This window comes from Benincasa hispida, chromosome 3 (genome assembly GCF_009727055.1).
Source record: "Benincasa hispida cultivar B227 chromosome 3, ASM972705v1, whole genome shotgun sequence".
Taxonomy (NCBI): domain Eukaryota; kingdom Viridiplantae; phylum Streptophyta; class Magnoliopsida; order Cucurbitales; family Cucurbitaceae; genus Benincasa; species Benincasa hispida.
This window is the reverse complement of record NC_052351.1, coordinates 60,727,312-60,743,799: the sequence shown is the minus strand read 5'-3', so window position 1 is coordinate 60,743,799 and position 16,488 is coordinate 60,727,312. Positions and strand designations below refer to the sequence as shown.

Genomic DNA, 16,488 nt, shown 5'->3' with positions numbered 1-16,488 from the left:
CGGACATTGGTCTCATGAGTTACTATCTTAGGATCGAGGTCAAACAAGGTGAAGATGAGATTTTTATATCCTAAGAGGGCTATGCTAAAGAAGTGTTCAAGAAGTTCAATATGAATGATGTTAATCCAGCTGGAACATCGATGGAATGTGGAGTCAAAATCACAAAGCAAGATAGAGGAGAGAAGGTAAATTCTACATATTTCAAAAGCTTGGTTGGAAGTTTGAGATTGTTGACATGTACAAGACCGAATATTCTTTATTCAATTGGAATTATTAGTCGATTTATGGAGGAACCGATAGCAACACATTGCAAAATGGCAAAAAGGATACTTCGCTACATCAAAGGGACGATTGGGTATGGTCTTTCCTATGTCTCTTCTAGAAATTTTGATATTGTTGGTTATTGTGATAGTGATTGGAGTAGTGATTTGGATGATCGAAAGAGCACTCCGAGGTTTGTGTTTTTTATTGTTGAAACGACGTTCACATGGATGTCAAAAAAGCAACCCATAGTCACATTATCAACATGCGAGGCAGAGTACGTCGCAACAACTTCATGTGTATGTCATGCAATCTGGCTAAGAAACTTAGTGAAGGAGTTGAAGTTTCAAAAGGAAGGTCCAATGGAGATTTTTGTTGACAACAAATCGGCCATTGCCTTAGCCAAAAATCCGGTATTTTATGGGAGGAGCAAGCACATTGATACCCGATTTCACTACATTCGGGATTGCATTACGAAGAAAGAAGTGGAACTCAAATATATCAAGTTACAAGACCAAGTGGCAGACATTTTCACAAAGCCCCTCAAGTTAGAGACTTTTATCAAAATGAGGAGTTTACTTGGTGTAACAAATCAAGTTTAAGGGAGGTGTTGAAAAGTTTGTCATTATTAAACTTTATTTGTGACATTTAGTGTGACTTTTGGGTTTTGTAACTTTTAATTTTTTGTAACTAATAGTGATTTTTAAGTTATAGGAGTTATGTGAGTTATGAGCATTTGATGACATTTTTAAGTTGTAGGAGTTATGTGAGTTATGAGATTTTTGTAACCATTGGCATTCCTATGGTTATGTTTGTATATATAAAGGCATGCTTAGTTGAATGGAATATACATCTCTCATTTTTCATATTTGTCATCCACCTTTTTTTTTCTAACATAGTTGTAGAGCAAACATTTGTTTTTATGAGTACAAAATTAATTAAATAAAGGAGTGAGACAACATGCTAGATAATGAGTAGGGTACCCTTTCACAAAAGGTACTTATATCGGTGATTGTCCTACAATTTGAAATGGTGCAAGTAACTTTGTTTTCTTTATTTATTTATTTATTTTTATTATTTTTTTTTCTTTGAGAGGATGGTGCAAGGAACTTTGATTTTGATTTTAGGCTACCAAACAAAAATAACATATTCATATTTAATAAAGAGAATCTTTTTTAATCACATCGAATCCTTCCTACTTTACTGCTGTATTAGAATTTTTGTTTTCTTTTTTAAAAAATAGACGTGGAATCTTAAATGGATGAAATTGAAAAAGAATTAAAAGTCAAAATCTAAAGTTGTGGGTCAAACGAAAAATATTAAAAAAATATATTTTTTAAAGTACCAAAATTGTAAACATGTTTTCTGTTTGTTTTCCTTTTATTATTCATTGCAATAAAGTCATATAAAAGTTTGAGTTGGCAAAGTTTTTGGAAATTGAATCTAAGATCTTCAAGCTAATTATGGTTAACAACTCATTGTTTTAAAAGTATTGGTAATTATATTGATGAGAAGTTTTGAATGAATTATTTAGTTTAAATCTCACCTTATTATTATTTTGTAAGAAGAGGGGAAATACAATTTTATATGAAGAAAGCTATCTAAACCAATGATTAAAATATTCATGTTGATGGAATATTTGATTTAACAATATTGAAAATATTGTGCCAAAATTTGGACAAGAAAAATGTATCACTGACCGTCACACGTGACATCAACAATACACTTGTTTGAGGGGAAAAATGTGGTGTTGAAATTTTTGCCATAAAGCTTCATAATTAATGTGTTATTTAATAAATATTTAACATTTTATTCGAGATATTATATTATGCATTATATTTAAAATTCAAAGTTATTATTGTAGTCTTGAACAATATATAGTTGACATACTTAACTTGATCTTTTTCAATTAGTTTGTATATCGATAAAGTTGGATGTCTCATCTTGTAATGCGTTTGTATAAGATTGTTGTGCCAAAATACTTAACTTGATCTCTTTGTAAACCTGTTAATTTGTGAAGATTAATATTTCACAAGATGTTCATATGCGACTCGATCTTAATCTTAAGTGAGTTATGAAATCCTACCTATGAAGACTCATTCTGTGATTTGTATGAGTAAGAATGGTCATAGTAGAGCCAATTCAACAAGACTACTATATTAAGGACTTGATCAAATCGGGAGTAGGGAACATAATGATTAGTTTCCTTAAATATTGATTTTGAAACTTGAACAATGGGACCCTACCCTCTCATTGATCTCTTTACAAAAGACGGCAAAATAAATACTAAATAGGAAAAATGGGTCGTAGCACCGCGGTGCCACATGAAAGTTGCACAATGTATTGGGATTTATGTCCTAAATCTCATAGTCTGTAAATTGTAAACAAATTATTTAATAAATAAAGTATTTTTTATTTTCAAATAACTAAAGTGTCATTTTTTATTTGCATAACTCAAATCCAATAAACTAAGATCGAAGATATTTGCTGGAACTTGAATAGTATGTGGATACAAGTCAATTATGTTCAAGTAATAACCTAAAAAGTCTATTGTATATGGATAAGGTTGGGTATTTTATCCTGATAACACTATGGATATGGTCCACTTTGTAAGTGTTACAAATGATTTGATTCGTGTATCTCGCTTTTTAGGCCCTGGACAAAGCTTTCAGTCCTCTTAACCATTGTGGCAACCAATTCCAAGGCAAAACCAGACAACCTGTCAAACTCCTGATCATAATCTTTGATCGACATCCGCCCCTATTTCAAATCCAAAAACTCCTACTCTTTCACATTCCTCAGGCTGGCGGAGAATTACTTTAGATAAAACCATTCTCCGAAATGCTCCCAGGTTATCAATCCAACTTCGACTTTCTGCAGGCTGCCACCAAATCGTGACATTATCGGTTAGTAGACAATAGCACACTGCACCTTTTGCTCGTCCAAGCACTTCATGTATGAAAAATCGTCTCAATGGAAGACAACCACAACTCTACCTTGGTAGAGTCCTTCAGTCACCCATTAAACGTGTGAGGATTATACTTCTGAAAATCCCTCAAATGCTTAGCCTCAATGGACAGATCCTACAAATTCTATTGTAGAGTAGGGTCTTGAGGAGCATGAACCTCCTGAGGCATTTCTCGTTGAGCTAATGCCTCATCCACTATCTTATTAAATCTTTCCTCTAGTTGAACCGACATTAGAGCAAGGTCCGCTTGGGTAATGGGTGCATCAGAAGGTGGGTGTACCGATATTTGTTCCTCATTATCTGTAACATTTTCAATGGGTGGGTTATATCCACCCCTCCTACCACTCGTCCTTCCTCCTTAACCGCCCCTACGTGCACTTCGACGTGGCGGCATTTCCTATCATTCAGAGTCAATCTTCAGTTAACTTCCCAGTCAAAGTAAATAGTCTAGTACCAACCTCAAAGAAAAAAGGCAATGTCATGCATATACAAGTTCTAGAACACCATAACTAGAAACAGACCTAGCGAGGACGAGAGATCTATAGTTAGCCATAAGGAACACAAAATCAAGACTTACATCGTAAGTCAGTCTACAGAACCTAAAACATAACTCCAATGCCAACTGTAATGATCTGACCTTTCGAGCACTCTGACAAGGGCCATTACTCATAATACACATTTAAAACCCAAATCTTTTGACCATAAAATTCATTAAAACAATAAAGACAATTTTCTAAATTAAACTAGAAAATAAATAAATAACAAATAAGTAATCCTTTAATTGAGGTCCCCTAAAAAAATTAAAAAATATTCTGTCTAACAATAAATTTTAAATTTTCAAAACATTTAAATGACTAAAGACATGGACTGAGCGGAAGTGATTTCCTTTGACCCCATATGGCTCTTTCACGAGCCCCGTCCATCACTCGTCGACCTGTTTCTATCATTACCTGAGAAACATAAAGTAAAAAGGTTAGTATAAAAATACTCAGTAAGTAACCCCACTATTGGGGTCAAGTTACGCATTTATATCCTATAAATACAAACATGTAGGTGGAACACACACGTAATGATGAACCACCTACATGTGGTCATCTAGTGTACGATTTAACCTGGCCTAACACGGAGCTATAGCTTGGTTGTGAACCTATCGAACCACGGAGCTATAACATAGTTGTGAACTCATTAGTTCATGGAGCTGTTATATAGTTGTGAATTTTTCAGTTCATGGAACTGTCATATAGTTGTGAACTCGTTAGTTCACGGAGCTTCATGTGGTTGTGAACTCAATAGTTCATGAAGCTTCATGTGGTTGTGAACTTGTTAGTTCACGAAGCTATCATGTGGTTGTGAACCATTGGCTCATGAAGCTATGATATCATAGTGTTAGGAAAGCAGCCGACACTATCATCACATGATATCTATCACAACATCAATAACTTCTCAATATAACTCATGGTACAAGTCGTAGGGTCCCACACATAAAATATAGCAATAAGCTCATACATTCTCATACATGTCAATTAAGATTTAGATCATGCTCATACATTCCTATAAACTATCTTATAAAATAAGATCATGCTCCAACTTACAACATACTTAAAATTATACAACCACATGCTCATATACCCTCACTAATCATGCATTACGTTCCATATATACTTAGATCTGACAAATTATCCTTAAATTTTATGCTCGACACAAAGGCAGTTCTAGTAGTATGATTACTTACCTCAAATTCAGTCCCAATAATATGTTCAAGCAAAAATAATCTTCTTTATCCAAAGATTTCTGAATTCTCCCCTAAACATAAATTAAAATTAACTTAGATACTTTGAGCTTAGGTCAAACACGAAGCTCATCCTAAAATTCTCCAAAATTTACCCAATTAGTAGCTTGCTCCAAAATTGCTTCCAAACTTAGCACGGTGATACCAATCTACATATAATCCATAATTATTAAGTGTTTAAAATAAATCTTCAACATTAATACTCACCAACTCTATACCAAAAATTCCCAAAATCAATCTTTAATCATGCTTGTAGACCTTAAGAAAGATATCACAATCGGCGCTTTTAGAGTAGGGTTTCAGTTGACCAAATTTGTTCTGTTACATATCTTCAGATGATGCATTATAATATGACCAGTTTCTCCACCGCATGTATGAAGATTTCTCTGTGACAATATGGTAGGCTCAAATATATGTTTTTAGTAGATAAGACTTTCTTAAGCTCACGATAGTTTTCACAGTTCTCAATGTGAATATGTTAAGGTGTTGTTGATTTTTAGCATCTTAAGTTTCATAGTTATATATGGAAGGGGTTGTCACACCTCTTTTGGTACTAGTTTCAGTTATGTCAAACAACGAGTCACATTTTACATCCATTTTTGGAAGAGTCTCCCAGAAGGTGTTAGATACCCAGTCAAAATTTATTACAGCTTTTCACCCACAGACTGATGGTCAAACAGAGCATTTGAATCAAAAATTGGATAATATGTCATGGGCTTGTGGGTGGGAGTTTTCGAGGAGTTGGGACTCTCATTGCATCTCATAAAGTTTACTTATATTAACAGTCACTAGACTAGTATTGGCATGTCGCCATTTGAGGCCCTATATGGGAAGAGTTATAGGTCTTCTGTATATTGGGATAAGGTTGGTGAACGAAAGTTGCTAGGACTTGAGTTAGTGTAGATGACAAATAAGGCAATACAGAATATTTGAGCATGTATGCAAACAGTTTAGAGTAGACAGAAAAGTTACACCAATGTTAGGCGTAAAGACCAAGACTGTTGATAAGGTATTTTTGAAGTAGCACATATGAAAGGCGTTTTGAGGTTTGATAGAAAGGGAAAAATAAATCCACAATTTATTGGGTCGTTCGAGGTATTGAAGCATATTGGTCCTGTAGTTTATTGGTTGGCGTTGCCACCATCTCTCTCCACAATTAACAATGTTCTTCATGTCTCGATATTGAGGAAGTATTTTTGGGATTGGTCTCCTAATTCTCCTGGATTCTTGTAGTTTGTAAACATTGTACACGTTTTTATTAATAAAATAAGAATTATTTTATTTGCATTTACTCATGTCCAATAAACAAATATCAGTGGTTATTGTATGTAAACTTAAACATGTATATGAGATATACAAGTGCATCATGCATTAAGTAATAACCTAAAAGGTCTGTAGTATAAGGATAAATGAGGGATACCTTATCCTGGTGACGCTATGGATACGACCCGCTTTGTAGAGGTTTACAAGTGTTGTGAACTACTACAGATGGTCTGATCCTTACGATTTATGTGGAGACATGCGAGCGGGGGTGTCCTATACAAAGAGTTTGTATAAGACCGGACCACAAGATGATTAGTCTCTTTATATAACGTCGTTGATAATTGAGATTTACATCTCACTTAAATGACCATAGGTGACATGACCTTAATCCTAAGTGATTTGGGAACTTGTACCTTTGAAGGCGGTTCTTTGATTAGTATGGGTGAGAGTGGCCAGATTGCCAATTCAACAAGCCTATCTTTTTGCAGATTTGTCTGATTGGGGAGTTAAAAACTCAGTTACACAAGATGGAATTCACTCCTTCCCCGAAGTAGGGGAAAGTAGATAGATTGCTCCTTTAAGGACTGATTCCATGTCTTGAACATAGTGGCCACATCCTCTCTTTGGAAGAGAGGACCCAGTCATAGTAGGACTATGACTTATTGTTCATTAGAGGAATCAGTGGTACTAAAGAAGTTAGATGTAACTATAGGGGCAAAACGGTAAACTGACCCAACTATACTTATGAGCGATCTGTGAAGGGTTATCGCGCTGTTGATTGGTTGATATGGACATAGAAATATATCTGTAGTGAGAAGAGTGCAGTTGTCAGTCTTTAGTAGAATGCCCGAAAATTAACGGATGGTAGATCTCGTGACTAAAGAGTTTAGTCAGGTATTCACGTGCCGTTGGAGCTTCAAGCTACAGGTCCATAAGGTTCACTTGGTAGCTCAATGGGTTCAAGTTGAGAATCAGTTCTTGGGGTTAGTTTGAAGTGTTCAAATTAACAAGAGGAAATTCAATTATATATGATATAATTGGTGTGATGTATGAGATACATCAAGTGAAGAAATTAATGTAAATATGATTTACATTAAATACCATAAAATAGAAAAAGAACTATGGTTTATATGTTTCATGAGATGAAATATTAAAACTATAGGCAACTTATCATATTATATTTAGAATATATTAGTTATATGATAGTTACTTCTTTTTCTCTAATAACCGATTGAGTGGGAGGTTATTGGTGGTTTTATGGTAATCGTGAGATAAAAAGAAAATTGTTTTCCTAAATTTAGAGTTTACTCAATTCAGAAAGACTTACAGATAAGCTATCAAGTGAAAGAGTTTCATTAAGCGATAGTTGACATAGACTAAAGGATCGTGCAGCTTTGACTATACGATAGCCATTCAGCTGATCGTAGCTATACAATCGAGTGGCATAGTCTATATGATAGGTTGCCCTTCACTACACGATCGAGCATATCGTATATACGATAGATAGCTTCCTATCTCTTACTTGCTCGATCGTCTACTCGATCGTAGTCCTCCAGTCTCTTCCTCAAGCCAAGACCATACAAAGCCCACAACTCCTGGATTCTAATACCAAGAATACCAAGATAACCATTGTGGTGGTGTCCTCACTTAGTTCGTGAATCGAGTGTGACTCGATTGGTTTAGAGGAGCTGTTGGTCGTTGATAACGAGCAGAAATGCACGTTATAAAACAATGAAGGATTGTGATGGTAAAAATATATAAAATTACGTCAAAAGCATTAAGTTTATAACATTACGTTCGCATGCGTCCATCGTATTAAAAACAATTAACTTATGTATTTTGTGTAGAAAATGCGTTGGCGTAAGGCGGAATTGCGATCCAAAGAAATTAACGTCTGAGCGCATTAAGAGATTGCGACCGCAAGGCCATGCGATCGTTTGCGTTCGTGAAAATCTGCTCAAGAAGGTGGCCGTATAGAGCCGACACATCTAGGCGAAAGCTATTAAATCACGATGGGACAAAAAATTGATGACGGTAGATTTCGAATTAAGTTGACAAACCGTTAACGACACATTGTAGCAAGTACACTTAACTTTTTGGTCACAATTATTCGGTGCATCAAACAGAGAATTAATGACATCTCATCAGTGCAATCATGTTAGAGAAAAAACTCTTCACCTTGAAGCTCTATAAATACTGAAGGCCACCTTCATTGAAGGAGTTTGGTTTTTCATTCCAGCTGAGCCATATAGAAGATAGTTAGCCTTTATTCATAGTTTTCTTATACTTAGAAGGCGGAAGCGAGAAAAGGGAGAAGGGCGGAAGATCGTCCTGGTCAGCTCAAGAGAGTGCCAGGGAGCGTGGAAAACAGAAAGAAAGGGCCGACTCTTGCGAGAGCAAGAATATCTTTTGAGCAGAGTAGAGAAGAACAGTGTAAAAGCCTTGGGAAGCAAGAAATTGCTACCAGGCTCTTTATCTTTACTTCACATTGGCATTCTGTACTTCAATTTCATATATAGAATGGAACTTGCATTTCTACATCTGTTCACTCTCTTTATAATACGCATGAGTAACTAAACTTTCGAATGGGTTGAGAAGTACTTAGCTAACATGACCTAGGATCTTCATTGCATGCGATCATTGATGACGGAAAATTAGATGTCAATTACTTAATAACTAAAATTTTGTGGACGTAATATGCGATGCATGTTCTTGAAGTATGCGTTGATTGTCATGCATCGATGGTCATACGTTAGAATGACTATGCATTAACAAATGTATGTGATGACCATGCATTCTGTCACAAGTTTTTTTACGCTCATGCCAAGTATAACGCGAACGCAAGTTTCTTGGGTGATCCAAGGTCGAACTCAGAGACTTGTAGCTAGGCGAATGCGGTAATGTGCATGCGATAGTGGAATAAAAGAATAGATGGGAAGTTTCTATGCTAACACTACTCCTACTCCTAAGTAACAGACAATGCAATGAGAATATGAAAGAGAGGTAGATACACGACAACTCTTGACATGAAACAAATGAATGGAAAAATAGATAAAATGTGGAGATGTCTTCATTGCAAAACTTAAGAGTGACTGCAAGGGCAACCTTAGTCAACGCAAGCCATGCAATCATGCTACACACACTTAAGCCTAACTCTAGGACGTATGCGGTGTATCTGCGATATTGTCGGGAAGCCTATGCCTGCCTAAACCTCCATAACCCACTCACGTGCTCTCGCCGCATGAGCGTGCTAGCCGCATACCACCGTATCCTACTTCTTGGATGGATGCAATTTCCTATCCTAGGGTGCATACGCTATGTGAAAGCAAATGGAGCTTATCTCTAAGTTCCCCATTCTTGCCTATATGTTCCAATCCACTCTCTCGAGTCTTAGATTTGGGTTTTAAATTACTCTCTCAAGTATGCCTATATGATGAATGATGCACTCATAAGACAAGGAAACCGCAAGTACTTTGCTGACATAAGATTATTCCTATCTCTAGTGAACAATAACTTACATTGCTTAATGCGACCAACCACTTACCCTCTTGGGCAGTTAGTTGTTGCTGATTTTACTCATAGACAAGCGTTGTGTCCGCCTATAGATAGGCATTGCTATAGCTTTACACTAAGAAAATAAGATTTTCTCACACACTCACGCAACGCACACCTCTCGGTGGTTTGCTAAATGCTTCATCCCTAATCCACATGACTAAGTATGCGATACTCTAGCAATCTCACTAAGTGATGCAATGAAAGTTAAAGATGCTAAGTAAGAAGATGGAGATGGAGTCGAAGGAAACACAGAAATGCATTGAACACATCATGTATTAATTCCTTAATCACAAAATGTAATACAATACAATATAAGAAAAGAAGAGAAAATGAAATGACCGGCTGGAAGCAATGACTTGCTTCCAGTGGATGTGCGTCAAGGTTGCCAGTGGTGCCATGGATGGGCGGTGGAGCTGACTCTCTCGAGATCTAGCTCCGGTCGAAGGCTCCGATCGTCACTCAGAATGGATGAAGAAGGTGAAGAACTCTCAAGCTTCTTCTCACGCATTTGTCTGGATCACAGGGATAAACCCTGGGTTGCAGGGATAATCTCCAGACAAGTTGAAATTCTGCTCATCGGCTTCTTTATATAGAGCTTGGATTGTTGACAACATTAATGGACTACTCTGATTCTGACATTCGCGACACGTTAGTCCTTTCTGAATCTTTGTTGCTAACGGCGTGGTAGGTGAAATATCAACATCAGCTTTTGATTCTCCTGAGATGTATGTTGATGCGTTCATTTCACCAACCTTGCGTTGATCCCTCTATTATGCGTTATCATGTAGCTGCAATCGTTCAGTGACCGCATTCGCTTAATACCGCAACTTCAACACGATGACCGCAATCACTTGACGAGCGCAACTCCCATGCGATGGACGCATGCGGCTTATTACCGCAACACCCATGCGTTGATCGAACACGTTCGCCTTTGCAATGCAGAGTTTTCTCTGCATGCGGTCGTCTATGCAGTAGTCCAGTTTCCATGTTTGCATTCACTTCCTGTGTTAGCTACAAAAATAGACAATTGAATGCATAATAACGCATAATAATGGGTTAGCCGAGATTCTTAATACTGAACGCCGTAAGCTCAATTTCTCATGAATTCCTAACATAATTGCCGCATATTATGCTTAACAGCCCTTATAATTCTAAATAAAAGGCCTAAGATGACATGCATTTCTGCATGTCATCAATCATCTTGTCTTATGTTGAGTCCATCACCCCTTTAGAGCTACTCGAGAGAGAGTCTAAAGAAAGAACCTAAGACTTGAGAGAGCTAGGTTAGAATCTAGACTTGAGAAAGCAAGATTATATCTGTATAAGCAAGAGATAGAGACTTAAAGATAAGCTCTGTTTGTCAACATGCCTCGCATGCACCCTAGAGATAGGTTATGGTAGTATGCGGTCATCTTGTGTATGTGTGTGTCATTCATGATCGCATAGACAAGAATAAAGGCTTAGATGTAAGTCCTATAGACATCACCGCATACACCACATGCCTTCTAAAACTAGAAGCTATAGCATTTGCATTGAGAGATGACTTGTTGTTGTATGTATGTAGCATTATCACATAACATGAACGCATTCTTAGGAAGTGTTAGCTAAATCCCTTCTCAACCCATTCCTCTGCATACTCATCGCATTTTTCGTATTATTAACTCTTTTCTCAACTCCACCGCATAAACTTTATACTTCAAACAACATACCAACCAATGCATTGATTTATTTGTTACTACAAAGTAATAAAAAAAATTACCATTGCATACTATTTCCTTAGTCCCTGTGTTCGACCCTGGGCTTACCAGGCAACTTAATAGGATTTATACTTGGATCTCGCTGAGAAAACTTGCATGCACAACGCATATTCCACCATCGCATTCTACATCATTATTTCATCGCATTAGCAATAAGCATCAGTCGTTCTTTGTGTTCGTGTTGTGTTCTGTTCATTGCGTTCGATTGTTGTCTTGGACGGAGATTTATTGATGGATTTGTGAAGAATGTTTCTTCAAATGTATGCATCTTTTATCCCTTGTATCATCTTATAGCATGCTGTAATTTCTAGTTATGCATGACCTCTTAGTTTCTGTTTTAAGACTGTGATTATTTAAGTTCAACTCAAATGGAATTTGGAACATTCCCTCCGCTACTCATGGAAATCCTCATGTTTGTTTTCCTTCAAGTATGTGACAGATCCATCCCATGTGGTGGACTTCAAACCATTGCAATCGAATTAGAACCTCAATTATGAGGAGAAGCCTGTTCAAATTCTCGCCAGGGAGGTGAAGATTTTAAGAAATAGGGAGGTAGCACTAATGACAATTTTATGGCAGAATCACCAGTTTAAGGAGGCAATATGAGAACAAGAGATTGATGTGAGAGCCCAATACCCAGAGCTTATCCAGGAATGAACTTTCGAGGACGAAAGTTTCTTAAGGAGAGAAGAATGTAACATCCCGAATTTTTCAAATAATTTGCATTAAATTATCTTGATATATTTGGGTGTTATTTTGATAAATTGGGGCTAAAAATTTAATTTGGGAGGCAAGATAATTAATTTAAAAGATATCTATAAAGAATTAGAATTTTAATTCAATTTAAGAGAAAATTGGATTAATTTATTTTGGGGAAAGTGTGTTTTTAAATTGATTAAGTATTTTGAAGGATGTAATTTATCTCAACTATTGGATTGTATGTTCCCTTTAAATTTAGTATCGAACCAAATTAAGTTAATTTGAGAACCTGTATTCCGAAGGAATCAGTTTCCCTCTCCGAGGACTCACTGGATGGGTCGGATTAATTGGGTTGAGATTAATTTGATCAGAGATTTGGATTTTTTGGATTATTTTGGATAAAGATTTGAAAATAAAGAACAAGAAAAAATTAGGATTTTGGAAATTAAAAAGAATTTGAAATTTAAGAAGGAAAGAGGAAATTGTGGTTCTAAATTTTGTCCTCTTTAATTTTGGAGTTTGGATCCAAATTAGGGAAGATAATAAATTTAAATTGAGTTGATAAGAGAAATTTACATTTAATTTAAATTAATTAGATGATGGATTGTGTAATTAATTAAAATATGGATTTCTTAATTACGGGAAATGTCTTATTCAAAAAAGAAAATTTAATCTATCTACTACTTCAAGTTATGGAATCCCAAATAATTTAGGATTAGGATTACTATTCCTCTATAAATACAAGCATCCACTTCATCCCAAATCATTCACTTTATTCCAAAGGGAGGTCAATTAAAGAGAAAAATTCTTGTTACTTTCATTTTTTTAGTCGTTTGCCATTGTGCGTTTGCCCGTCACCGCCGCTCACCGGATTTTTATTTGATTTGAAGCATCGATTCAAGTTTTTTAAAGTCGTTAATATACTATTCAACAAGTTCCGGAGCTTTGGAGTGCATAATCGGTGAGTATTAAGACTATGGAACTTTTGGGATTAGATATAAATATTGGAAATTGGATTTTAAATCCTAAATTATGGTTTATGTATAGATTTGAATCTTTGAGCCATGTTTGGAATAAATTTGGAGTAAACAAAGCATTTGAGACATTAATTCAAGTTTTTGTTAGAGGTTGTTTTCTTGGATTAATTTTGGAATTTCAATTCGAGGTTTGGAACCACCTATGTGTCAGACGATAAATTTAAGATTAATTTTGAGGATTCTAATACTGCTTACATCGAGATGCATACGGATAAATAAGTTGACCTTGGTTACGTTTTGAAGCGTGGTATGAGTAGAGATGTCCAAAAAATTCACGGGGTTAGGACCCGCGCGCCCCGAACGGGGCGGGGAATGAGGTGAAGGAGAGGGGAATTTTTTCCCATTTACAATTTGGGGTAGGGGACGGGGAATATATTCCTCGTCCCCGGCCCCAACCCATTTCCGCGCCCCACTCCGATTTTGTATATAAATTATAAATTTTTAATATATATATATATATAATATATATATATATTAATATTATTAGATTTTATTAAGATAATTATGGATGTTTAAATTATTTAAGTTTAAGATTTTTATTACTGTAATTCTTTTGATGTTGTATATTTAAGAAAGAATGCTCTAAATGTTCAATTTTAATTTTTACAAATTATGAAAATTTAGCATTTTAATTATATTTTTTAAGTTGCATGTGTATTATTGTTTTAGTTAGTAAATTTGATAATACTTTGTTTAAATGAAAATTCCATCGAAAATGTTTAAAGAATTGTAAAAAAAATATATATTTTTGATTGAAATTTAAAAAAATGTTAGAGGAAAATAAAGGCAAGGAATTTCAAGGAATGGAATAGGGGGGTGGGGGCGGGGACGAGGAAGCTAGTTATGAGTGCTAGTATGAACTAAGTTAATTTTTTATTATGATTTGCTAGATGAACATTGAGCTTGATGATACATATTTGCATGTTGTGGGACTAAGTTTTATGATGCATATTATATTTATGATAGTGGTAGTTACCCTTACTCGTAATTAGACATCTATTAGAGGTGGTGATCTTCTTCAAGATTTCACAAAAGGTTTTTGTTTCCTTGAGGATTCACCAAAGATGGTGATCTCCTTCAGAATTTCACTAGAAGTTTTGTGTTTCCTTCAGGATTCATCAGAGGTTTCGTGTTTCTTTTGGGATTCACCAGAGTTTTGTGTTTCCTTCGGGATTCACCAGAGATGGTGATCTCCTTTGAGATTTCACCAAAGGTTTATGTTTCCTTCAGAATTCGCTAGAAGTTTGTGGGTACACCTAATCTATAGTAGAGTGGGTTCAACTATACACTACTTAGCCATCCCATGGAAAGTAGAGGTTTATGAACGTCCCACTAGAGAGTGGCATTTAGAGGACATAGATGCTTAGCCCGACCCCAATAGTGGGGTTACTTACTAAGTATTTTATACTTATCCTTTTTTTTATGTTATGTTTTCCAGGTAAGTGTAAGGACGTACTAGTGAATGGCAGAAGGAATTTGTGATCGAACCATTGGGATCAAAGAGATGCTTTCACTTATGTTTTCATGTGTTAGTGTTTTAAATTTAGTCTTGATGTTTGAACTTAGAGTTCCATTGTTGAAATTTTTATTTATAAAACTTCAAGAAATTTATTTTGAACTTATATTTTAGGGGGACCTCGATCAGAGATTTTCAGTTATTTAGATTTTACAAAAGTTATTTATTTAATAAAATTCGTTTGATTTAGTTAAAATTTGTGAGAGGATTGTTTTGAGATTTATGCATGCATGTAGTAACGACCTAGTATAAGTCCTAGAAAGTGAGGTCGTTACAAATATAATTAAATGAGTGATTAGAGTTGATGTGATAGGAGAGAATGATAAAAATATCTATAGTTATATGAAGTGGAAAAGGAATTGATATATATGTATGTATATATTTGTTAGTAGCCTTGGGTTACGTGAAAAAAAAAAAAGAAAATAAATCGATATTCCCCTTCAACTTTTGTTTTTAGCCACTCGTCAGGGTCAAGCTGACACTTGAACCTCACGCCACCGATTCAGGCTCACAATCCTCAACCGCTCTTGCTTGTGAGCCACCAACGTCGTCCGAGTGTTAGTTCACGTGCCGGTTTGAGATTTCGCTAGCTTCAATCAATTGTTTCTTCAATTCATAAATCCAATTTCGCCTCCAACGTGCAGGTGTGCTGCCATTCGTTGACATCTGCTATACTGCCGCTTGAGTTCCGGCGTCCTCGTCTCAGCCATGTTGTTTGCTTTCGTTGTCACCGCTAACTTTCACACCCAGATTCTGACGCCACTGTTCATGTTGCTCTGCTAGACGCATTCAGTCATCACTCTCTTCTCCCAACTGGCTGGATTCTGTTAGCTACTCACTATCGAACGTCTACAACCTCAGTTCGTCATTTAGCAACTATTCCCTCGCTTGTAAGTTTGGTTTTGGATAAGATTTTGGTGGGTTTCATGAATTTTCTTGAATGGATCCTGAATGGCCATTGAGTTTGGGTTCATTTAATAGATGCCCGTTATGTTTGGAAGGTTCGAAGAGAGTTGTGAAGGCGAAAACGTATTGTCAGGCATTACTAAAGATTGATTTTGGAGATTTTGGTAAGTGTTTGTGAATTTTTCTGAAAAAGATTGTGGATTCCCATTAAACTTGGATTAAACTCATGTTACCATGTTTTCTTGGGCTTAAATTGAAGGTTCGGAGGAATTTTTTAATCGAACGCAAGCTGTCCAATAAATTTTAAAGTCGATTTTGAGGCAATTTTATATTGAGGATGAATTTGGGTAAAGTGTTATGGTTCTTTGGAGTAAATCTGAAATTTAGATTTTTTTTTTTTTTTTGAGAGGAACAAACTTATTATAAATTGTGTTTTAAGATTGACGCCAAGAAGTTTGTAAGTTGAGAGGGTTCGGTTAAGTTAAGTAAGTGATTTTCTATTGGAACACCTTTGAGTTGGACGCTCAAATTAAAAAATAACAAATGTTATAAAAATGTTAATTAGATGGTACCATAAAAGCATGTTATTGATTGATGGAATGATTTGCTAAGATATGTAATTTTAAGAGCACTATGAGTATATTGGGAAGCCATGGACTATGATATTATGTTTAAGTCTCTTTGACTGTTGTGTACATGCTAGGCTAAGGGGTGACTGTTAACTCTTCTATCGGACT

General features: G+C 35.7%; 1 long non-coding RNA gene across 1 annotated transcript; it reads left to right on the top strand.

Annotated features, from left to right (window-relative positions):
* The first annotated feature begins 15,247 nt into the window (after window positions 1-15,247).
* LOC120072866 lies at window positions 15,248-16,126 on the top strand. Its single transcript, XR_005480612.1, has 2 exons — window positions 15,248-15,402; window positions 15,490-16,126. It is a non-coding gene; the product is annotated as an uncharacterized LOC120072866 (long non-coding RNA).
* Window positions 16,127-16,488: the final 362 nt, after the last annotated feature.